Source organism: Bombus huntii, chromosome 3, assembly GCF_024542735.1.
Source record: "Bombus huntii isolate Logan2020A chromosome 3, iyBomHunt1.1, whole genome shotgun sequence".
In the NCBI taxonomy this organism is placed as follows: domain Eukaryota; kingdom Metazoa; phylum Arthropoda; class Insecta; order Hymenoptera; family Apidae; genus Bombus; species Bombus huntii.
Window position 1 is genome coordinate 15,935,436 of NC_066240.1, and position 27,603 is coordinate 15,963,038.

General features: G+C 34.8%; 1 protein-coding gene across 2 annotated transcripts in view; it reads left to right on the forward strand.

The window, feature by feature from the left end:
• Positions 1-27,603, forward strand: part of LOC126863966 (collagen alpha-1(XVIII) chain) — a 344,993-nt gene that overhangs the window by 22,720 nt on the left and 294,670 nt on the right. The gene's annotated exons all lie outside the window — the stretch shown is intronic.

Sequence of the window (27,603 nt, forward strand, 5' to 3'; positions counted from 1 at the left end):
ATTCTCACTTTTTAACGTAGCAGTATAATGTGAATTAAGAACAATTTGCAATAGCAATTCTATTAAGGGAAAGTATGATAAATACAGGATTGTAACAATTTTATGGTGTTGTAAATTTTCACGAAACTATTTCATATTTCCGAGCAATTTTCCATTTTTCATGAAGTGAGGTAAAATATTAGCAGTAATGCGAAGCAAGTTTCGAAGAAGAATGGAGATTCCCAAAGAAGGATTTAATAAAAATCTTGCTTGGATCGTGATTACAAAGCCCTAATATCTTGAAATGGTTTTATGATCATCAGCATATCTTTATTTCCTCCTTTAAGAATTTCATAACCCGAAGAGTCGCTTCTCAGATTCAGCAGATATTTCATTCCGGCGAATCGTTTTTATACAGATCTTCATTTCGTTTCCGGCATTCCATATTATTCTGATCAGTCGTTATAAAATTGAGGAATCACAGTTGAATCGTTAAGAAATAATTTGTCGATTCTTTCATTTTTCGTATATTGTCACTGTATCGACGAATATATTAAAAATGAAACAAATATTCCTTTCTTCAAGATATTGAAGGAAGTTTGTAAAAAAGGACGTATCACGATGATGTTTCCACTTAAATCGATATCACTCCATGTTTTAAATATCTTTTCACTAAAAGTGAAAGTATCGGATTATTATACGAGTATTTCTTCAACAATAAATAAATAAATAAAAATATGTATAGTATAATATATATATGTATATATATATGAACTTTTAGTAGATTTTTAACAAGTTTTTTAAATAATTAAAGAAACCTACATGTTATATTAATGTTTGAAGAAATATTCTGAAAATAGTTTATGGTTGAAATACCATATTTTTTCTTAACCAAAATAGATTTAGTTTTTTAACTTGTCGTTAACATTTATTAAATTTCCAAGTAGCTAATTATAAAATTTGAATACGTAACACGTTGTCTGTATCAAGAAAACAATCGCAGTGTTCAAAATCATTTCAACGATAATTTAAGATTATGAACGATTCGCATTCATACTTTAATTTCCCAAGCGATTTTGTGGCGATGCATAGACACGATTCTAAGGAACTGTCTCGAAGACAATCCGAAGTCGATAATCCACGAACGCAAGAAGCATCGCGTTATCCGGAAGCTCGAAAGACTCAGCCGCTCGGTGAGTTTCCGGTTCTCTTATCAGGGGCGGATGCAAAGAGGGTAGGTCGGCTGTGTCGGTGGTGTTATAGTATAGGAAGCGGGGTGAAAAGGGACGAATAGCTCCCGCAGGATGCGAGATAACTCTCATCCCCATAGCCTCATTTGTATCCGCCTCTCTTCTTCCACCTTCCATGGTGAACGGTTGCTTTTTGCATCACTGTCTCGTCAATATTTAACGACGCGTCATTGGTCAGACCCAATTGCCACCCAGTTTCATTTTTCTTCCCTACTGTTTTAAAACGATAATTGAGAATATTTAATTATAACGACTAATTTTTTACAATTATTGTAGAACTTCTGATAAAATTTAGGGATTTATCAAAGAAGTATAGACTTAATTAAAAATATCATAAATTACAGTAATAGAATAGAAATACTATTATTAGAATGAATGATATTAGTTTATCTTTTAAGCTAAATTGAAACGTAAGGGATAATAGCCTAAAAGATTACGCCAATTATATTGAAAAATTCTTTTTTTTAATGATAGCGCTGATATTTTAAAATATTGATTAACGTAAATGTAGATATTCTTTTATAATAAAAGATAGTTTCACTAATAGTACATAATAGGATCGTGAATAATTCCCTTTTCTTTTTTTTTCTTTTAGAGAGGACACAGATAATTGTTTAGTTTTTATTTTCAATACATTTATTCGATAAGCTGGAAACTAATTCCACGTGCAATTGCATTGGTCGTCGCAACGAAAAGAAAGAAACGATCCGAGAATTCATTGTGGTTCATTCATCTTTCCATGAAATTGTTCTTGCAACAAGATAATGAATATACTTGGATGCGTTTCAGGAACCGTGCAAATAGAAATTTACTGCTATTGGTTTAATTATCTTTCCAGCGTACATTTCAGCGAAACAGTAGAATATGGACACGAAATAGATAAATTACTGGAGGAGCATCGTCCACGTTGATTTATCGCTGTGAGAGTTTGACCGATTGAAATTAAATTCAATGGCATTCTATATCCTCAAAGATAGTCAATATTCCTTTTGATGATAGACAGCAAGTTAGACTAAAGTTAATCGTTGAAAATATTTGTTCTATCCATTACGTCTAATCTTTTCTAAGAATAAAACAAAATACATATATGCTACTTTATTTGGTGCAATTGTACATAATATTTTTTCTTACACATGTTCAAATTTTAAATTTTACCGAATTGTTATCGAAAAATGGTGTGAAATTTAGTGACACGGTAGTAAAAAAATATGAAACATGGTTCTCCGTTGTCTGGCAGACAAAGCGTTCAAAACTGTTTTATTGTCGCTCTGTTTACCTTAGGAAACAGCGAGGAGAATTGCTTCCTGAGAATGTCGCGAATAAGGAACTGAAATATTACAAATTTGCATCGAAAATGTTTTAGTTTACACGACCAGCTCGACAGTTGTTCCGATCGTAAAGAAAATCCTTACTTCTTCTTCTCCGGCACGCTCTCCACATTACATTTTCGATTCGATTTCTCGATTACATTTTCATACTCAAGAGAAATAATGCATTAAAAAGACAATGACGACTAGAAGTATAAATATCTCTTAATCGAAAAGGATATATCTGCCATTTCATTAAATTATTAAATTGGTCTCGGATGTAAAACATTCTTTTTGCCACAAGATTTGATAATGACGAATATCGTTCATAAATATCTCATTTCAGTTGTACTGTTAAAAAAGTAGAGCTGATAATATTTATTAATATTTTTGAGATGAATAAACTATATGTATGTTCAAGCTCAGTTTCAATATTACGAAATGTTTATAATTCCCTTCAGAAATAACGTGTAAATTTGTTATATTATTTATCTTTTTATAGAAGAATTTCTGAATATTATAAATTATTAGGATATCAAATTCATAGAAGTGTAATCACATAAGAGTAATGATGAGCTTAAGAATTCCATCTTACGTCGCTATACTTTTATCAAAAAAGTTATTTGAACTCTAGAATTCTTCAATTAAAAAGTTTTCAAATTTGTAAAACAGAACTTAGATATTCAACAGGCAAATAGAGAAAAAATATCGAGCTGAACATTATGGGGAATAGCGGAACACGCCAGATGCCGTAGCGGTTACGATTGATAGCGTAATTCTTTAGAAATAAATGAGACGTCGCGGTCGGTTGGATTAAAATTTATGAGCAGAAGCAAGGTCAGTTAAAAATCGGAGACGAACTAACAGTGACAGTTTCTTTCCAGTGATGAGGGGAAATTACGCGGGAATGCGCTAAAATAATGTTCTTACAACTAATATTCTTTCCAGTTATGCTCATAGAAGGTTACATTTAACGAATCTTCTAATAATTTTCGTCTGACGATATGATCAATATGCATATTAAGACCACACGCAGTGACTACATTTAACATTATTATCTTTTATTATGAAATATTGTAGATTCACGTTCAGTAACGTCTCACGCACATTAATATCCGAAAGTGCTTTCCGAACCAAATTCCTCTGGAAAATTGCATCACTATAAATATCCATTACCCTACGTTACTTTGAGCGACCACTGAAGCATCTTTTTAAAAGCTGTCCCACAACTTACGGAAGTTTATTCGGCGCGACTTTTTCAGGTCAGCTACCTTCGCGTTGAGTAATACTTAATCTCGTAGCACGTTATTTCCGGATTCACGACAGATGATGAATCTACTTTAACAAATAAGAACGTTCCGAGGTTCACGTTACACGATCACTTTGGTATTTTCGTATCTGTCACTGAAAAGTAGAGCGTTCATTAATTTGAAGCTTGTTCGCTAACAAATTTTAGCGAGCGAAGCGCGAAATGAAAGGGGTCGGCTGGAACAGAAAGGAAGAGGTTGCGCAAAGGATTGGCCCGATGAAACGTTTTACGACACGATGTGCCTCGAATTTCGTTGTTTTTTCTTTGGTGTGTGCCGGATGTGGGCGTCGATCGAACCTCGCATACTTCGTAATCGCAATGGGGTCCAATAATTCGGCATGACTCATCGATCAGTCACGGCTTAAGCTGAATTTACATGCGGCGTGTGTCGGCTAATCGATTCCACTCGTGGATTCCTGTTGCATTTTAATGGCCGTGAGAGCGGTGACGTACTAAGAATTTCGTGTCGAATTGACCTGCTTTTTGCTGGATAATCGATTCCCGGAAATTGGAAATGTAAGTGTGATTGTTTCCATCGACTTTTTCGGTCGATCGAATAGGTAAGTTTGAGTGGGTGATTTATAAAAATTGATGTTTTTTGACAAACATGTTTTGACGTACGTTAGAGAGGATAGTTTAAGGAACGTTTAGTTTTTAGAAGTGAACATTTCAGAGTATCGGAAGTGTCATGATGATTCTTTTCTGATAAAAATTATTGTGACCAGATAAATAAAATATGTTGATGTTAATGGAAATCGTTTCTTCCTTTAAATAAATTAGTAGTAGATTAAATAAATTAGTTTTTAATATTTTAGTGCCGAAGTCGAATACGAATGTACATAAATATATAAATATTAAGTATTTCTTGGCACTTGGCTTTGCAGTTCATTTAAATTATTCAGCAAGTTTGGACAACAGATTTGTGTTGAAAAATGAATGTGTTTTGATAAAGTTGAACAGAATTTATGTTTTATATTCAACGAAAATGATTGACTTACAATGTTTGTATCGAAGGTCTATTGCTAATTATAACTCTCGGTTTATTGTTCAGATTGTAAGCATGACTTCATATTTGGGCGTGATTTTAAAGTAACTGGAACAACTCGGACGATCTCTGTCATCCCCTGATAGAATTATTTTTACGATTCTGAATCATGATGACGAAGCACGCGTGTCATCCGTAAAACATAGTCATGGCATAAATACTTCAATCAAGGTAAATGCAATTCGTCACTGGGGAGAATAAAATGGAATTATGACAACTTCTTTCCAGTTACGATTACCATATCCATTTGTTACTTGTAATAGCTTATATCTGAAGTGTAAAAGTATATTGACAGCAGAATGGATAAATTAATCTAGATGACTCCATCATTATGAGTACAAGGACGATATGCATATAGACACAACTCCATTCAAAATGAAATATTAAATGAAATATTATATTTAATATTCTGAACAGCAACTTACAGAATTTACTAATCGTAAGACATAATCAATAACCCGATTAATTCTGTTTTATGGAATCACTTGAATAATTATATATCGGCTTATTTCATTAAGTACAGTTTACATTTCTAACGACATACTATTATCGCAATAATATCTGATCGATATACAAAGATAAAAATTATACAAATTATAAAAACCGCGTGTAAGTATGAAAATACTTTTTCCTATCGAATATAAGCTACTCCATCATTTACAAGGAAATAAAAATTCTCGTGGAGTTATTCCAAATATTTCGATCACGAGAACTCAAAAAATCAAGAAAAATGCAAAATTTGAGGAAGAAAAAGAATATGTCAAAAAAGGACAACAGCTAATCTATCACAGGTAGTCAGCAAGTGATAGAAGCTGTGTGAAATATCATAGTTTGTTCGCAAGATAGCCTCGGGGATATGAATCGGGGAGCAGCAGACTGATAAACCGCAGGATTATACACATGTTAGAGACAAGGGGGTTGATGTTGTACGTGGAACAAGTAGGCGATATATTACAAGCTGGGTTAACCATACGTAGTGAAAGTTGCGGGGATTGTCGGGAAGAGGAGAAAGGGTGAGAACAAGCTTCCAGACATTTTATACTTTCCCGGCACGTTTCGTGCCCAATATATCTCGCCTCGGTCACAGACATGTCTGTAACACGTTTCCGTAATCATTTTCTATGATTTCTCTACATATAATTTCCTTCTGTTTCTAAACAGAGATTTTCTTGCGCGTGTATAAACTATATGATAGTTTACATTTTTTAGACATCGTAATCCATTAATAATTTCTAAGATATATCCTCGTGCGATTTTTACAATATTCGTAATTTTGTAAGAAAAATTATTTTTGACTATTCTGAGTTTTTTTTAAATAAGAAGTTGATGGGACTTTTTATTAAAATTTAAATACACCGCTGAAGCAGAGAATTAGTCAAGCATTTAAACGATTTTATATAATTTTTCACATTCTTTTCTTATCTGTGAAAAAAAAACAAATTAATCATCCTACGCAACAATATATTCTTATAGATATTTTAGCAGATAGAATAATGATCAACTAAAAAGTTAATTTTCGTAACTGATCGCGAGTAATATGAATTTGTGAACATAATTATTCCTTTGCTTCTTCACTTTGAAGATATATGCATATGTATATGTATACGCCAATCGTATCAGAACCAGTTCGAAAATGTCAATCAATTAGCGCGCAGCAGCCACTATAACAAGTTGGACAGATAGTAATTACACTGTGTAACACCTTAATGTAATTAACCCTGCCCAATTGCATATCTTCTACACTAGTCAGACAAGATTAATCTGTCATATGACATGCAGATTATTGCAATCTATGCAACAGATGCGCTCCGAGTAAATTTCGTGCGATGATAAGAATAACATTGATTTCGTTAATTTGATGTCCAGGAAATGTAGGCATTTTAAGGAGTTCGAATTAGGCTAGAAATAGACTGAAATAAATAATAGGAAAATAAAGTATAACGAAAGTATCTTTAGATGATAATGAAAATTAAAGAATACCAGGTAAAAATTCAAGAGCGATAATTTTCTAATCAAATTATATATATTGTTTTTTTACGAACAGTGATCTCCTCATATTTCAGATAAATTCCAATGTGAATAAAATCATAGAGAACAGGTACCGGTCAAAGGACGAAACAAATCTGTACTCAGATTCCATATCTTTAGTTTTATCCATAAAGATACAAATTTTCATAAATATCTGCTGTCTAATAATCGAGTTCTATTTGATCGTATTTTTATGGACCTCGGTTCAAGGGATTCCATCGCTGCAAATAAGAAAAAATAGCGTGGAAAGGGATGATTGTCGGGAGAAAAGCGATTTCGTTTTTAGGTGAGCGTGCTCGTAAAACAGTCGTGGATACTCGCGATATTTCTTGCACAAAATGAAACACACACACACACACACACGTAAATATATATTGTTCGTTCTTTTTTCTCCTATCATTTTCTTCACGCGTATATCCATTTCCTGGCCCGTTTTGTCGTTGCCACAACCATTTTCGTCGATGTCCGTCAATCGAGCACGGACCAACCGTTATTTTCCCTCGCAAGTTCTTCTTTTCTACCGTTTCAAGAATTTTCGTGGCCATTTCTCGTTTTATTTGGCATTTAAAAGTTTGTGGTCGGCGAAAGCAGCTTGATAAAAGTACGTGATACAGGAGCGTTGGTTTGTCCAAGATAATTCAGCTTCGAGTTTGTTTTTTGTCTATACGAAGTTCTTTAAGAAAGAAATCGAAGGATTTATTATAATTTATTTAAAAAATATAGATTTGTAATAAATTTTTTATAGATAAATTTTCAGCCTTTAATTGCTACCGTTGATTAAACAAATCCCGATAAAATTTATATTTTACAAACAATTTTGCAAGAAAAATTTTACAAAATAAAGAGGAAGGAATTTGAAGTGATACATTAATTTTGTAGTAATATTAGTTAAACTTTCTTTTTACTTTCCTTCTTCCATAAATTAAGTTAATTGATTTTCAATAAAATACTAACTGGAGCATCTCTACAACTTGATTTATTCGTAGTTGTATTGTAGTTATTTGAGCTCGGTCCGTGGTGTTTCGGGATCCACCCAACTAAGTTCTCCACATGTCCCCCAAAATCATTGTTGTTCACTCCGCTAGTACGCACTAAGGCGTTAGAGTACTAATGTACTAGTGCCGAAAACAGTGGTCCATATGCACTAGAATTAGAGTACTAGAATCCTTGTACGCGAGTAAAACATTGATAATACATGTGTCGTTGAACCTGCAAAGTAGTCGCCAGTGACTTCACAGTCGATGCGACTGCAAATAAAGAATAGAACAAACAAACTAATTGGAAATTTCACAGAGCATAATTCAATATTTTTAATTTAGGATTTAAAAAATACCGGGCGTGAAAATAGCCATGTAGATATATCCCACGTATAAAGTGCGCTTTAATCTTCGTTATTATTCGCATTTAAGTAATATCACACGAACCCCTGTGGCCACATATACTGGCCTTGGCTTCTCGCGAGGAAAAATTAATAAATAGTGGAATCTCAGCCGGTGAAATCGGATTAAGGCTCGAGAACGAAAATTCGACCAAGTCGTGTGAAAGCAACAAAGCAGCAAAGCGATATTAAGAAGAGAGAGAAGTGTGCGAAACAGGGGAAAGCAACTTTATGCTTGAGCTTCGGCATTTAAAAGCATTCCGCGTTGAAAAGCTGCCGCCTGAGCTAACTTTATGGGAGTTTCTTGCGTGCCATGAACAGAGAAAAAGAGTCGTATATAGGAGATCGGTAAGAGAGGATGGAAATTGAAAAATCATAGATTCAGGTGGACTTTGTTCGGCTGCTATTATTATTCTTAATTTGGAACGTTATTCGACTGATAATAACATATTTTTTACATTTATTTTATATATTATATATATAATATATTTATATATTATTATTACTATTTATATATTATATATAATATATATTTATATATTTTTTATATATTTTATACATATGGAAAAGGTGGAAGGAAGCCAAGGGGAAAAGTGAGGGAAAGAGAATGACAAAACCGTCTGTTCAAAATTAATTATCTTTATTAAAAATAAATTATAATGAATGAATGATAATAAATTAACGATAAGCAACAATTAGAAAAAATTAACGATGATAAATTATAATACTAATGAAATCATAATAGTGGGCATTAATTAAATTTTTATTAATTTTGTACATTCGATTAAGAACTTAATTTCTGAACAGATATTAGATTTAGATAGTATGTATGTAGTTATAACTGTGATATAAGTTTCCTTTATTTCCATCCACACTTCCAGTTGGGTAAATTGATGTTACTGAAATATGCAATTTAATACATTTGTGTGTATATTGCAACTATAAGTGAATATGAAGTCTGAAAGCACAACGTATATACTTGTTGTGTGCAATCATAACATTCCAAGTTTCTGTGTACCTATTTAATTTTGATGTAAGCTTCAATTCAAGTTTATGTTCGATAATGTGTTTCGTACAAAGAGCGGTATATACATATGTATAAAAGGTTAATAAAAGGACAGAGTCGCATAACCAAGTCCCTTGAATGAAAATCGAAACTCATTTCCTACTGATCCTTATTAGTTTATCAATACAATTAATTTCATTTCATGGACAATATAGATTTATCTATGTATAATATTTCTCTTAACAGCTCATTGGAGTGTCTATTTAAAATACGCTACAAATGTAAAAGATTTAACGAATAACTTAATCACATGACACATTGAAAACTATAACTACTTAGCAAACTAATTCAACTTACTGTCACCTCCAAACTCCAATGTTTAATTCAGTTCAAAAACAAACTTCCCAAACTCACTATCAACGATTCAACGTAACACTCAGTCGACAAAGAAGCAGTTAATCTTTCAGAATCCCACTCTTTTCTTCGATATGACGAGCAGCATGCGTCATAAATCGTGTATCACATATATTATGCGCCCCTCAGCCTCGTATCCCCTAAACGCACAATATCACGACATGGAGTGATCATAAAAGCTCTTTGAGCTGTCGAATGCGTGAAATAAGCGACGAAAGGCGCGTAGCCGTGGAATAAGTCGACTTTATTAGAATTTGTCGGCGCACCCGGAAGTAACGGATGCGGATGAGAAGAAGCGAACGAATAGAGGAAGGCGGAAATTCGCGAAGGCTGGGACGAGAGGAGAGCTTTCTCTCACCTGCGGAACGGAAGTGGCGAGTGGCTGGTAACGAATGGTCGTTACTCTCATGCCGGAACAAAAGCCTCGTAAACAAAACACTACCGCCGGTCTACTACATACCTCGTGGCTGCACCTTTGCTAGTTCCACGCGTCTCCTCTACACTTTCGCCCTTCCCTCGCCCTCGTGCTCCACATTCGAAACCACCGACGCTCTTCGTTCGATCAACGTACACTGGGTTTCATAAACTCCGAATGTTTTACGTTACAGACAATTTCGTGGTTTCATCTTTTGAGGCACCTTCTTCGAAGTGGAATTTGGATAATGGTAATTTTAGGAGGGTTACTTTTTATTCGAAGGATTTTGTAGTTACATTGTTGACTTTTAGGTTTTCTTTTTCAAGCTGTTGCATTTCTGTATTACATGCATAGAGAACTTAAATAACGAGGATTATACGTTGAACAATTTAGCCCTGTAATTGTAGCTAGTAGTACGAGCTCGCTCGTCTTTAGTCAAGGAATTAGAGTGTCGTGGAAACTATTAGGATAATTCTTGCAGAGGCTGTACGCGCGTTTCTCACGAGATTTGTCGGAGAATCGAGGATGCAGTGTCGATGTTTTTACGTGGGAGTACACGTACTCTGCATCAGGTGTCCCGGAAAACACGGCATTTGCATGCCTGACCTTCTTCTCGCCTCACCGGATCCTTTTCTACCTTTCTTTTTCACCTTTCATCTGCTTCTTTCTCTTCTCAACATTCCATCCTTCATTCTCTGTGTAGTCCTTCTTAATTTTGTACACCTTGCTTCGCTCCGTCACGTAATTACAATTAACCTAATGAACAATCCGTTAAACGCATTTTATGTTTTCTAAAAAAAGTGCTATTTCGTTGGTGTAATGCATTTTATTGATCAAATAACAAAATAAATAAGATAAAATATATACCGTTTTATTTGTAGAAAATACTGAAGTACGCAGTATGAAAAAGTAAAGACGAATGAAAGATAAAATAGTTGAAAGCAAAGATATTGAAGATACAGGTTGCTCGAGTGAAATTGATAATTTATTTTTCACCGTGACAGTCGTGAATTTAGTAGGCCGCTTACTTTTTGAGGATCGCTTTAAGAACTTTTGTTTCCATTGAAACTCGATATATTTAGATTTCATCAAGTGTGAGGCACCGTGCAAGTCGTATGCAATCGTAACTTTGGAATGCAGGCCAGAAGTGAGACCATAAATTCGCATCTTTATTGCTTGTATTTCCTGTTCTGTCATGTAAAAGAAACGAAACTGATACCATCGTTATTTATTAATTTTCGTTGAAATCAAAGGTAGGCCCGTAGCTTTGATACGTTCTTGCCTTTCCTCCTTCGTTCGTCCATTTCATCCTTTTTTCCTTCTGTTCGATTTTGTTCTCAAAATCAAACGAAACTGGTTCGTTTATTTTAATGTCGCACCGTTCTCCTCAGGAGAGCGATATGAATTTATCAAACACGTTCCCGCAATAAAAATGTAGTTTAGTCTAATCTTATTTTACAGGTTTAGTTTTGTTTCGTAAAGCAAACATTCAGAGTTAAACTATAACTAATTTAGTTAACGATACAAATCTTCTTTTAGTATTTTTTTTTATTTATTATATAATATATTCTATTCTCTTAATATTTTTTTCTCTTTAAATGTACATCATTTCTCATTACAGATGCACGATCAGTATTCATATCAAAATTCATATCGATATGAGCAACTATATGAAAGGCTTGTACCGCACAGTGTCGTTCCATTTATTTCACAAAAAGTAAATTCGAAAATGTTTTTTCCATCGCCGTAAAAGTACACCTTTATCCCCCGATTCATTTTAGTAATTGCTTATATTCGCGGTGAAATACCTTTTAAGCTTTCCACGCCTCCCACGGGACAAACTTTGAACCCTCGTTCCCAGCGATATTATTGATGCAAATTGTTGTCAGCCAGCAGAGACGATACAAAGGAACGTCTCGAATCACGCCTAGTATTTCTTTCTGGATTTATTGTTTGCAAAGGAACTCTCCACAATGTTATTTATTCATGTAGATACTTTACGCAACCTCTTCTGATTCTTGTGAAATTCTTTTTTCCGCCTTTTATGCTTCACGTTGATTATTCCATAACTTTTTTTTATTGTTCTCTGTAACTAGAAGTAGAGAAACATGTGAATTTCTTTATTGTATATTAAGGTGCCGTAGTTAGAGAAAATGTAATTTTTCGGACTTCCACGCAATACGTTCTTTTTTTATTTAAACACTGATTAATTCGCAATGGTTCTTTGGATTTAGCGAGTTGAAAATAATACCGATTTAAGTCTGAGATTATAAAACCTTTCACGATCCGAGTAATTCGATTATTTTTACGGGGATTGCTACGTAGTGATTACTTTTAATTCGAATTTCCGGTGTATAATTTTATCTTCCGCCTGGATACCTTCGCACTTTTTCATTTCAGTGCTCATAAAGGATTCAGGGAATTACTTTTAATTGAAATGATTTATTACCAGTAAATCTAAAGCTTAAAAATTGTTTACTAATAATACCGCAATTTATTAAATACATTTATCGAAGATTAAGTTTCATACACTACAACTCTTTATCTGAAATAAATAAATTAAAAATAGGTAAGAAACGAAAGTTCACCTTTAAACTTTGTCCGAATTAATCAACTTACTCAAATATCTATAATACTACTAAATAATTACTACTAAAAATGATATAATATGTAATATACCTAAACCTAATTATTCAATATCAAAATTCCACAATAAATACAACGGTGTGCAAATACTTTTTCACGTATAGTATAAGTCGCGTGAATGTACCTTAAGGAAAGTATGTGTTTAAAGAGAAAACTGTGTGTTATGCGTGAAAGGTGATGTTTTAACCGTAACTAAGAACACGTAGATAAAACAAATAACGAGTTATCTATATATTTAGGAATTCGTTTTAAAAGATACGAGAAAATGAGAATTGTTTGAGTAAGGTCAAACGTCGATTGTCTACTCCCTACTTCGACTTTTAACAAGGTGGACGCATGTTATGTTATACGATTATTGGAGGGCACGCGTTGCCCTATAGCGTCCAGAAACCGAACACGTGTGGTCCGTTCATGGGGCAGACAGCCGTGGAAGGGACGAGTTTCGAGAAGTTCATTTTGCTTGAAATGTATCTGCTTGGTCAGCACCATAAACCTGATCCGCAGCTTATCTGGAGCCTCTAGGGTGGCCACCTGTCCGCTTTTATTCGACGTTCGTTTCATTGGTCGGACCACAGATGTCGAGATGGACACTTCTTTCCGCGGAATGTCTCCACATTTTGATCGGAACATAACGATGATCGACAACCGTCTTGGAGAAATCGATGGGTATCTACGGTGTAACACAAGATTTCTTCTCCAACAAATTTTTTTTATCTTCCAACTTCCATTTTTACGAGATAAATATATACCTTTATTGTGGGAAATTTTACGTATGCGTATTTAAACTGATCGAACGCAAGTTTATCGACATATTGATTGTTCTAAAACGTAGCGATGGAAGCATTATTAATAGTGGAATTTGACATGAAAATGTTAATATTGATATGAATTAATGTGTAGCTAGATTGAAATTAATTACAAGGTTAATAAACTTTAGATCTACCTTTATATTCATGATGCGTAAAATATGTCGTACGAAATATTTCGTAAATATTTATAGGAATTGTTGGAGATAAATAACGTATCAATTTCTTACTCCCTATATTAATAGATAATAAATTTCACCTACCTTTTACACCGGCTCGTGGAATTTGAAAGGAGCGAGTATGAAATTAACATTTAGTTACAAACTTTATAGCTCGTAATTACTTAATTTCAGAAGAAATATTCAAAAGGGAAGGCTACTTTAAGACTATGAAATTAGATACCATAATTTATTATCAATTTCATTAGTGTTTTATTTAGTAACGTTACGTGGAATAGTTATTTATTATTTTTCGCTGCGCCATCCAAAGCAGCTTTCGTTCTTTCCACTCTATTTTAGCTGTTGCATATTGCACGCTTGTCGTTCCTATCTCAAAAATATGTAAACGTCTTTCTTCGCTCGTGATGAACATTTCTCCAATCTTTTGTTTCTTGTTGGCTGCCACAGAAACAGGTTTCTCGAACGCGAATCGAGGAATACAGGTAAAGAGCGTGAAAAGGGGAACGATGAAAAAGGAGAACGTTTCAATCAAATGAAATTATATGTTGAATAGACGTTCTGTAAACGTTATTACTTTCGAGTTCGATAATGAATTACAAGATTTTTAATTTTCATACAAATCTGTAACAATTTCATCGCTGTCTTTTATTTTATTTTTTACCAATTTCAAGTTTTTATACAAGAAAATAGCTTTAGTGAAAATTTGTATTGGACAAACCTATGGTTTTATTTTAGTGTAATAACTGATTTAAGATTCATACGATAAGTTCATTTATAATTTTGGCGAATTATTTTATTTGAAATAGTACTTTCTTTTTTTAAATGAAAAGCAGAGCTAATTTTCTTAAAGTTTGTTAGATATTTGAGTGGGTTTTCACTTAGCTCGCCACGACGGAAACATAGAGATAAACGAGGAACGCGGCAACATTCCTTTTGATTACTTCTTATTTGTCTCCAGAGTCGTAAAGAGTTGTCTTCATTATGAGAGACCTTATGTACCTATCTTGTACCGTGTCACATATATTTTCGGATAAAGTTTGGAAACGTGTTTGCAACATTTTCTCCTCATCAATGAAAATATATTTACATATACGTCATGATGAAATGTTTGCCTTTCTATTGAAAAAAATTCCATTATAATAGATCCTTATTACGAACAAGGAATACGGAATTACGAAACGATATTTGATTTCTTTGTTAGGAATACGTGTTGATGTGTTTTGCAAAATATGTCCAAGCAATTAATAGTTATATTCCTGAATTTGTTCAGTCATTCAATTTTAGACATTTCTTGTTTGCGTTGAATTATGTAATTCATCTATTGGTGCTCTCTGTGGATATACAGGTTTACTCATAACGTGAGAATATAATTTAATACCCGAAATTAAGACAGTAAGAAAATAGTTGCTACGAGCTTTGCGGATTCGATCGTTGTAAATTCTAATATTTTCTACGTTAATAAATATATTAATGATTTTATTAAAATATTGAGTCGAGTTCATTTACTCAATGGAAATGTATGAATAAACTTAATTATTTGAATCAAAATTGAACAAACTTATACGAGATTTAAAATATATAATATGAATTTTCTTTTTATTCTTAATCGTCAGATTACTACTGTGAATGTACACATTTTAGGAGCACATTTTATGAAATACACTGTATACTTTCTCTTACAAATGTGGTTGCGCAGTACCATGTGTACTCTTGGGAGGAAAAGTACCTGTCCAATTTTCGTCTGTGTTGCTAAAACACTCTTGATGGTTCTTTCCTCTACTATTCTGCTTATTCCATTAGTCGTGTCCCCTAAGGAAGCAAAGCCAATGTTCTGTTTGAGTTTTCGCTTCTCTTCATCTTCCTACATCCTCGCTTTTCTTATCCTACGTGTACGTTTCACTTTGTCTATACTTGAGCTATTTCCTATATGAGAATGTTTCAATGATAGTTCCCTCATAAATGTTTCCTGTTTAATTAGCTCGTGTGTCGAGATTATACAATTTTTTAATATTTATACATCTATAAATGTAAGATTTAATTACTCTATAGGAACTATTTAGATTATTGCTGTCAAATTATTGTAAGCGTGATTTTCTGCAGATGATATCAATGTTATTTCGTTATAAATCTTGAACAAATTTTGAAGATTACAAATAAAAAGATTACGATACGATATTTCTTAAAATTTACTATTACAAATACGGGAAAGCAAAGCATAAACCATCGTATTTCTCGAATAAAAGAAAATAGAATTCATTGGATAATTAAAAAGGATGCCACGTCTTAATCGAGAGATATTTTTTTGTCTTCATTTCAACAATATACAACGATCGTTAACAAAATTAACAGGAGAAGCTAAAATTAATTTTATTATCAACCGATATCGTAATATTAGCATACAAAACTTTACATACGTACAAACCGAAAAACTCGGAGAAGACATTGTACGAATCATGATGAAAGGGTTGCAAAAGGAAAACGCTGGTTCTATGGTGAAGGTGCACAAGCACTCCCAAAGCAAATAGGCACCATCCCGCTGGTCGTGGAGGCAGACACTACATCCAAAGTGATCTTCGTCTTCCGAGGATAGAAGAGCAGGATGTTTGCTTGGCTAGCAGCACGAAAAGTGGATTTCCTGAGGCTTCCTTGCCGGAAAAACGGTTTCACCGCTTCAACCTGTTCCCGATTTCGATTCTTACAGACGAACGAATATGTTCTATAAATGTATCGGAGACGGTTGTTTGTTTTTAGAACAGGGATTTCATTCGCTTTAGGAACGTTTTCGAACCACCTTATCGTCTTCTATTTCGGGAAACGTCTCCCTTGGGTAAGTCGATGGGGAAATGTTAAAAATGGATGTAGATAAATATCTCTGATCGGAAGATTTCTAGGTTGATAGAGCGTTGAGATATAAAATTGTTCCTTTGTTATTTTGTGCCTGACTATTGGCTACCTGCTTGCTTGTACACAATAGCGAATAAGAAATATTGATTTCGTATTTCTATCAATGTTCTCGAACTTGTTACTCGAAACGAGTCCTACTAAATTGGATAAGTTACTACGTTAAAGGTTTCAATTCTTTGAAACGATAGTTTAATCACTCTAGGAAAGAATGACTAGTTTTAAGAAGAACTTAAAGTAGGATACAAAGTTCAGATGATTTAAGTGCAAATCATTTGTTATCTCAAACACGAGCAAAAAATCTTTCGAACAAACATGTAACAATCTTCTCTCTTACAAGCGACCATCTTCAAATTTCACGTTCTAATCGTCTTTTTTTGATAACTTATAGTCTAATATTCACTCTGATATAATATAAAATGGAAAGTAAGACGTTTCACAGAGGTAAAAGTAATCCTTTAAGGTTCTTAAAATTACAGAAATAGCTTTGAAAACTCCAATATTTACAACCACTGCCATCAGCTACTGATCTGTCTATCAGCTAATCTATCAGATAATCAGCTATTGATTCACAAATTGGATTTATACGTCACGCATATTTAATAATCTTCTGCAAATTCTTCAACTCTATTTCGTTTGTACACGAATGCAGTTGCTTCGGGAGAGATAATCTTTCACGCAATATCCCATTTTTGTTTATCTACGCGTCATCCATTTCTCTGGAGCTCTATCAAGCTCAGTTGATCGTTCGATCAACTTTTGCGCGCTCTGTTATCCGCGTTTCGCCCCCGCTCTCGCTTTTTGCCCATCATCTTTCCAATTTCTGCTGCTGCTTCGTGTTCTTCTTGCTCTTACCTTTCCTTTTGGTTTCAAGTTTCGAGGAGCCATCTACCCTTTGAGATTTAACGGTGGATTTTCCAGCCGGGCCGCGCAATAACGCTTCGTTGTATGCAGATCACAACACAGGCGGAAGGATACTTGCGTTGCACAGATGTACCTTGTCTGCTTTGACGGTGGAGTTTTAGGTGTTAAGGGGATCTTCGTTCGTGCTTTGATACCGTTGGTTTAAAAGGGATAACGTGACACTCAAAACGTGTCCATTTCTCACTTCTCCATTCGTGCGAATACGCTCCACTGGTCGTTAATTTTGAGCATCGGTGGTCGTACATTTTCTCCGAATTAAACGATTTGAAATGGTCGAACGAAAGGAAATTAACGTTAACTTTATTGGATGTCTGAGTAGCAATATAATTAGTTTACGGGTTGATAGACATCTCACAATGAGTATTATATTTTATTTTCACGCAGAATATCACAACTTAATGGAATTATGCTCAAAGAAATTAGATTGTTATATTTGAATTGTGCTCGTTTTAAATTCTAAATGGTCAGAGAAAGTTGCGATTTATAATTTCAGCTTAACATATTTCTTTTCGCTTCTATTGTAAGTTGATTAGCCCTATTCAGAAAATTCACAAAAGATATTCTTTGCTTTTCGGTATCTACAGGATCGTCATGACCTTCTCATTTTCACCCTCTTATCCATCAACGTTATACCATTCTCCTTGTAAAATGTTGAAGGAGAATTCCGGCACGTTAAAGCCAGGCTTTTCCTCTGAAAATACCTCTTGTTGGTACCAAGGCGTTTCCCCCCTCCGCTGTACGAATTACGTTCTTCTACGGTGTTCTCTTTTTGCAAATGTATTCCATCGTCGTTCTCTTTCCTTTTTGCATTTCGCCGACAGCTTCCTTCTGCTTGGCTTCCGGCAACTACTTATCCTCCGGGACTTTATGTCACAGTTGCACCTGTACGATGTAATATTGTCCCGCGTGCGCATACTCACCCTCGTAAATGCGAATACTCGCGATCCTAACGTCGTATATTAGAACATTCCGCGTTGATACTTACGCGAGTATATTGGGGATAAACGTGGGAAAGGAAGGTGAAATACGAAACGATAGTCCGCTTGTCTGCAATAAAAAGGGTAATCGTTTGATCGAAATCCTATACGCGCAGTCAAATGGAATCGAGCACGATGGAAACGCGAGTTAATGTCGAATGAAGGCGAAATATAATTTCGTGCGAAGAACTGAAGGATATTAGATATGGAAATGTGTAAAATACGTTATAACGATCAGGAAAATGTTTATAAAATACTACTATCTTGAAGATTTATCATATATTTATACGTGCAATTTGTTAAATTGATAATCTTTATTCGCCTGGATTTATCAAAAAGATTCGGAACTTTAATTTTTAATGTAGGTTTTGTTCGAAGGTGTTTTTCACATCTAGTTCGTTTATCAGTGTACCTTCTTCTTACAAAATTCAAACGAAATTAATTTTTCATTTAATACAAAATGTCTATTCGAAATTATAGAATTGTAAAATGACCTACTGTCGCTTTACCGATATTATGACAAAGTAAATTATCGCACAAGAGGTCCCAGATGCGAAAATCTCACAAATTAAATTGAACTATTCTCCTGATCAGATGACAGTACACGTCCTTTAATTTGATATAATCTCATAAAGCGATAATTAGTTAAAATACAAGCGCGAAAATCTTTCAAACCTACCTAATCTTACCACCGAGATACAATGCATACTAATTATGGCAATATCTACTACTTTAGTATTCTAATATTCCTAGAGAAATAACATTACCTCTATCACATAGCGCGTTCAACGCTCCCAACGACAGCGACCAAAATTAACTCGCGCATTTCTAGAATCTCTACGACACAAGGGATTTACGGTTGCGCGATGAAACTCCACAAATTCCCCACGCAGCCGCCAGTTTGCGAATTAGTACGCTCTCCCTAAATATCGCTTCCCGGGAACTAATTAAGTAATTGCAGGGTGGCATCGTTCTGAAATGGAATCGTCGCCACATCCTCGAAATCGACTATCGTTTTTTGATTTTAATAAATTCGCCAGATTCCAACGAACTACATATTTCATAATGGTCGTTAGATTCTCGATCTTTAAATCTTTGAAAATTCGAAATTCCTCAACACTACGAAGAATCAAATCATGTCGAACATAAATGCGAAACATAGAATTCTTGAAGATCTTGCTCAAGAGGATATTTGTGGAATTTCATATTTTTATGAATAGAATTTGAAAAACGGAACTTAGGTAGAAAATTGTTTTATGTATCAAATATTGTACAAAATATTATATGTTGGATATTTTGTATATTTTCTTATATTATATATTCTGTGTATTTTTGCATCTTCAAACCTCCCATAAATACATAATCTCCCATAAATACTTTCGCGAACCGCAACATAAATTCGAAGAGACTCGAACTGTTTTAGATCCCATTCACCAGAACCGTGGAAATATTTTATTTCTCCTATCCGTTGGAGAAATTCGATGATCGTTATCGCGACATGGATTAACCGTGAAGAGTTTACCTCGCGTGCTTACCCTGGCTAATTTTCTGGCTGGTCCATGCAACCAATTAAAACGATTTTCCGGGTTGCTATGCCGCGGGGACAATGAGTGTTACCCTGTGGTCGTTTCCGGCCAAGCAATTTCCCGCGTGTCTGAGAAGAGAATTCAGCTGACACAATATGCAGCCGTTTGGAGGCTGGCCAAATGAAACCGAAAAATTACGAGCCGGACAAAAGCTGTGCTTTATACACGTGTCGCGATAGGGAAAACGTGTTGCACGCGACACCTTTGATTCAATGTTCGACATGCTTGCGCAACGTGTAAAAATGTTTCATTCCATCCTCTAGTTTTTTATTTCGAGAAATGTAGGAAGTAATTCAGTTTTTGACGATGAAGATAAAAGGTAATCTAGTTTACCAGTTTTGAGGGGTGCAAAATTATTTGAGAAATAGAGGTTCTTTATGGTTACGTGTGTTCGTTCGTTTCGTTATTTCTTCCTTTAATTCGGCAGGATGGAATTTAAAGTTTGGGCAGAGGGAAATATTTTAAGAATAGAATAGAATGATTTAAGGAAGAAGAAATTAATAATAAAAAATAATTTAATAATAAGAGTAGGGTATTCTTTAAGAAATATTTTCCAATTATAACTTAATTACAAGTGATATAATAGCGATATGACAGTAATATAACAGTAATGTAATTATTATTTAGAATTGATATATAAAGCTGTCGTAAAATTTTATTTTACTATACGATTATTCTATTGCGAGCTTTATACCTAATAGTTTAAAACGATGCTTCTCTCCGTGCATTTTCTTCTTTTCGAATGTTCCAAATACGATTCGTTTTTCGCTTATGTATTTCCATTCGAATCCTTTTCCCATTGCGACAAGTCTTTTCTCGCAAACGTTACACGAGTTTTTCCTTTTCCAGTACTATAAGAACAGAAGTAACGTATAATTTGTGCCGTTCCGTAATGGAAGCGTCTAAGGGACTAGAATCGAATTCCGAATCCGAGGTTTTATCCCAGATACGAGAGATAGTGCAAAGGATAACTATGAACTCGTGAAATTAAAATGGGCGACGATTTTGGCGAGCCGTTCTTTCCGAATAGTGCTCTTGATGGGAACGCGTGATGTATACATAAGCCTTTGGGAGATAATAAAATCAATTTCAGTAGAATCAGAAGGAACAGAAGATGCGCGACTTCGTTAAAATTGCGATATAGGTGGCCTGATTTTAGGCTGAATGACAGGACCACCGATTTCTTCGGGATCGCTGAATAAGTAGACTACCTCGAATCTCTTTCTGTTTTAAATTGAATGGGTATCCTGTATTTACGTGATTTGGCTCTTGTTGTGAACTGATGACATAATGGGTAGTTGAAATGGGATCTTATTCTCCTCTTTGTTCTGACTCAATGAAATCAAATGACTAATTTTAAATAGTATTGTATTTATTCTTCTTTTTCTTTAATAGCGCCTTAATTTTTAAGTGTTTTATTACAATTTTATTTCTTTAAATTAAAGCTGAAATGGAGTTTTTATCTTCTCTCTAATGTGTTGAGATGTATGTACTTTTGCAAAAAGATTTTTAAAGATCCTGTAAATGCATAAACGCACGATCTATTCATCATTATTCCCAATCAGAATCCCGGAAACAATCATCCTTCACAACAAGCAAATCTTTTTATCTACCCTAACCGTTTGCATTCCTCGAGTCGCATTAAAACGAGGCGATTGTTCGAAAGCACGATCGATGGGAAACGATCGATTATTCGAGTTCAAAACCGACCACAGGAAGCGAACGGCCGTTTATCGGGTCACATTTGTCAAGGCTGGCTCTGCTGAACGACGAAGAATGGGAAGAAGGAAAAAAAAAATAGAGGGAAGGGAACACAGAGGGTAGTAGTAACGCTCTTCGACTCCCGGGGAAGATAATCGAGAAGTTTGAATGCGATTTTACCCGTGGTTACAGCCCGTTTGAGAATATTCGTGAGATATTACGAGCTCGTTCCTTCTTCACCTTCCTTTTTTCGCGCCCTCCGCTTCCATCTTTTCCCAAGACCTTCCGTTGAAATTTTTACCGCTAGGAGGTTGGAGTTTTTATATGAATGTCTTATGTGGACGACGTTCGAGAATGATGTGTAGGATGCAACGCTCGAATGGAATTTTTTATCTAGTATCACGGAGATTTCTTGGTTGGTATTAACTTTAACCTGTGGATTCTGGGTCTTTCGGAGTTCAATGGTAGCATAAACTCAAGATCGAATGAATTTTGCATTGAGAAATATTTGATATGAAAGATTCTTAAATGGTTTAGAGAAACGATTGCGCTTTAGTTTTATCGTTATTAAGATAGAATTTTTTTTATGTATATTAATATGTAGGATGCAAGAATTTTCATATAGTATATTTTTACATGGTATATTATTTTGAAAAATAATAGTAACACAAGGAAACAAAGAAGCATATAGAGCGGAATTTGTAATATGTAACCGATGAATTAAGAAGATAGGTACAGGTAGTGAGATGGAAGAATGGCTGGCGTGCAGATTAGAAGCGGCGTACTGAGACGCGGCCAAGAGATTTTTGAAGCTCTTTTCTAGATACAGAAGGCCTCACCGGAGACGACAGCGTATCCTCGGTAATATTTAATCATAGAACTTGCCTTCGTATCCAACATTCTACCGCGTATCCTGTAGGTATATACCTACTATGTAAATATACCAGTTGACCCTATCCACGTCCAGCTTTCGTTTCCGTTACACAGTTTTCCCCGCGGCATCTACTTTTCCTACAACTTTTAGCGGGTTCGTTTATCATTCGCCGCACAGCCGGTTACACACAAGGTGAATTTCTTTAATGCACGAAGAAGGGAAAGTTGAAATATGTACTTTAGACAGTGTACGGATTCTTGATTTGAAAAACTGCGAGAAATTTTTGATGCAAAGCTTACGTGCATTGTAAATCTCAGTTGGTGCTTCCTCTTACCGTCGTTTTCTTAGGCTGATTTTAAAAAAACAATATTTTATTAATTCGGCATATGATCGCGTTGTTCAAAACGATTTTTTTTGTTGCTTAAAAAAAGTTAAATGAAAACTTTCGTAACACTTATCTGAATCTCTTTTAATACGAAGAATTTTAATGTATTGCCAAAGGTAAACGGCGAAGTTTTCTTTCCTAGCGAGAAAATTTTTATTAGGACAACGATGTTCGGTCGGGAACTTTCTGTTGGAAAATTATTCTCCCGTAGATAAAACTGATTTTGCTTGCAAAATCATGTCGGAAAGTCAAAGGACAGTCTTGCAAGAACCACCGTAGTTGGGATCGCGATAAGAGAAAGTTATCGAACTTCTTGGAATTATGATAGAGATCGCATCCTTAATGGGAATATTAACCTTCCAACTTCAATATCGTTCCAGTAATTAATTATGACTGATTTTTCCTTTGAACTAACAGTTGTTACACTGAAGATCGTTGCTGTGAATTATCGTCTTTTACTATATTCGACAGGCTAAAGCAGAAACAAGCAAAATTTATAAAAACAGTGCAAGTTGAAAGCGTAAATACTAAAAATTTCACTTAGAAGATTACACTTAAGATAGTTATAAGGAAAAAGTCTAAAGTACATTTAGAATCTATTAATTGTTGAGTAAGCAGCTTCGAAAATAGGACAAGTTTCGTTTGTTACATTCTCAAAGTAAATATTTCTAAGAAATTTTGCTACAAGAAGAAATTCTTCGCGATAAACTTATGATATTAATGATTCCTAACATCTAAAAGGTTAATGTGTATTTATAATTCAGGATTAAAAAAGATATTTCATTTGCAACCAAAGTAATACAACTGATGACGTATACAATTAAAGTCATTCACTTTCTCATACTAATTGAAAGCAGTGTTATTATATTTATAGTTATGCAAATCAAACTGAAGATAATTCTCACTTCTCGAAACTTCTGTACGATATGGTTCATAGAGAGATCTACATATTCCACGGTTTATTACAATACCCTTGTATAAATTCAAAATACAGCAGATCTGTAGCGAAAGATAATTCGAAACTTTGTATTAAATTCGTTTAATAAAGCCACGAAACAAGAATGGGGAAACAAAGCGATTATATCAGCCGTAACCTCTGTGAAAAGCATTCTATGCCAGACTGTACGACTTTGTGCTTCTCCACTAACCAGCCGATCTTCCCTTTTTAACGCGGCTGACCCATACACGCCGTTTCCACTGTCTGTCCATTATCTCTGATTCCACCGCGTCTGATTATTCGTATCTTCTCTACTGTGTTCTATTCGACGTGACCACGACGGTCTGTTTTTAAACTCGAAAGGACACCGTATTCATTATTTCTATACTGTTCATCTTCATTAACGTAGTCGCTTCGCACATCGAATATGCTTTTTATATGTTTTATGTAACATATTTCGAACATTTTATTTTAGTTGTTTACCTTCTGTTAAATGTCAAATTAAAAAGAAACTCTGAATATTGAGAATATTCTATTCAATTCAAATATTCTGTTACTGTTATCAAGTAACGTAAAAATTTCAAATTTTTCTAGATTTTTCAATTGACAAACTAGTCCTTTAAATAAATCAAATGTCAAAGATCCGGTTTAACATCTTCGATTAATTTTTTCTTCATTTTCAAACATAAAATAAGCAAGATTGGTAGCACCGTGAGACAAGAGATTCCTCAATTCTTCGTCTCTTTGCACTGTCGTCACGATTCTCGATCAACTCGCGAGCACCATCGAAAGTTCGAAAATGAATTCAACGTTCGGCTTCGGCCGTGTACACAGAGTTGAAATGGAAAACGGCTCGAGTCGGTCGTATGAAAAGCGGCTCGAAATTAACGGGATTCGACTTCTCTTAGGAAGCAATAATGCCCGAATTCTCGGTGGGATGATAATCGCGCGAACGCAACGACCGAGAGAACTTCTTAATAAAGGAGACAGAAGGAATAATCGAGCCACTCATCTCGCGTTTAGATCGTAGATATCGTGACCGGCCGCGCTTTTGAATAATTTAAAACTCATCCCACAGGATATATACTGGGAATTTCGAGACGTTTCAAGACAGAATCCGAACGATTTCAAGCTACGATTGACTCATCGAGTTTAAATAGCGTTTGTTGGCTTCGTGATTCTGCTATATCGCATTCGATCATTGACACTGATTTCATACTTCATCGTTTTCATTTTTCAGGTAAAATCGACAAAATTATTTCTCGCCGTCGGTTGTAAAGAACTAAAAGTTTGTAATTTTAACACAGAACGTATTGTTTCAAAAAGAGTTAGTATCATACGTAATCAGTTCATACGGTTATATACTGATATCTACCTCTATCAATTTAAAATAGGATTCACAAATGAAAATACGATACGTAATTTTTAAGATACATTTTAATAACGCTGAAATTGTTCAAAATGCTGCACGTGGTGCAGCACGTACAACTGTGCTCTCTGAATTAAATAATCGTGCACGTTCTGGAACAGATTGCTAATATTAAAGTTCTGGCCTTTAAATGATGAAAGTAAATGCTGATATACTAACAATCATTTAATTAACAATTTTTTGAAACTTTCATACAATTTACAAATTCGTATCGACATTCTACATATGACAAATTATTACAAATGACAAAATATGACAGTGCGATACCATTTGCATAATACATTTAGTCAGATTCACTCACCATAAATTCTTCTTTTCTAATCTAATTTCTTACAATCTAAGCTCTCGGATCAATCGCCTCGTATAAAAATTCATATCGAACGACTTCATAGGAGGATGTTAAAAAATGACCACTTTTGGACCTCCTTGCGAACGAAAAAATCTTGCAGGGCGTTTAACAGCATCTCTCAAGGAACAAAAAACGTTATTAGTGTTTATTCTGACTCATCTATGAAATAATTCGTTAGAAATTCTGCTGGTAGAAAATCAATTGAAGTTTGGAATCGAGCATATCCGAAATACCACGAGATCGTTATTGGCTGTTGTTCTCACGTAGCAACAATCCGGTGATACTGTAGATTTGCTCGATTTTGAACTTTGAGTGATTTAGCAGTAGAATTTCTGAAGAATTATGTTGTTATTTCTATACTCAGAGGTAGGATCACAATAGTTATTATCTTACTGAATTGATAAATCTATCACACCGTTGTGAGCCAAAAAAACCTTTATTGCACGTGCTTACAAAAACTAGGGATAAAAACAAAAAAGCATCTTAAGCCTATCGATTAAATCTATCGATTGTAACTAGGATTATCTTTTAGTTACTATTTCTCATAACTAACGCATTTGCATATGGATGGCGAGCACGAACTCACGTTGCCATTTTCATCTGGCCATCGTGTGGCCATTTTTTCATCTTTTAAAGCATTTTTTTTTTCCAAAACTGACCATTTGTTAATATTCTCATCTGCATCCGAAGCTCTCTACCTTTGAAACCAAAAAGATATCAATTGAAATTTCCAAGCTTTTTCAAAACGCGTAGTTTTCCGCGCGACAGTGCCTCTAGATTGAAATAACAAAAGATATTGGTTGATATTTTTCCACGGTACAGTGGACATGGGAGGCACGCGACGCGTCTCCCTAGTCCACGGGGCTTCCAGTTTAATTTTCTTTCCTCCGATACGCAAATATCCCTCGGGGCGATCGTTTCCCCTTTTCAAGCGTCGCGATGGGAAGCGTCCTCGAGTCACGTCGTGGATAGAAGCCCGATGACCTGGTGGCGACGTGGCTCGTTCCTCGATTTTCCCTGGGACCAGCGATTTTTCCACGCGCCCACCGATTTCCACACCGACAAAGGAATCGTGAAACAGACGAGCCGGTTTAGTATTCTAGGAACACGTGGGCTGGCTGCTACGGCACAGATTTCCAGGACCTTCGATGCTCCTGGGAGAATATTCAATTGTACAAGATTCCTTTTCCGCGGCGAATCAATTTGTTCCTCTATTTTACAAATTTCGTCGTAAATTCCCACGGCGACGACTGTGTACCGTTGTAAAAACATATGCTGCATCCGATATTTCCGGATGGAAATCGTAATACCATGGAACGACGACTCGAACACTTGTTCGCGATTCTGGTATTCGTGTAATATACTTTGTGTAATATGCCCAAGATGTACAGGCTTACAAAAGTACTTGTACAGTTGTAGACGCCATTTATATGCAGTGGCCATAGTTTAATCATTATTTTATTTTAGTTGAATATCTTACATCGATAAAATTCTTTTATGATTATATATGGAAGAGCACACTTTACCAATTTTAATGATTTTTAATATATATTATTAAGCACAATGTTCTGAATCATCTCATTTATACATACAACCATCGATCAATTTTAAGTTCAATTTTAATGAAAATTCAAAGGACGAAAATCTATAAAACGAAATTAATTAATCAGTGAAATTACGCGAACCTTACCCTCCTACCATTTTGACGTTGAAAATATTTCGCTTGGAATGAAAAATTGCGATATATGCTAGGGCAAACAGGAGAAATGCGTTCGTCT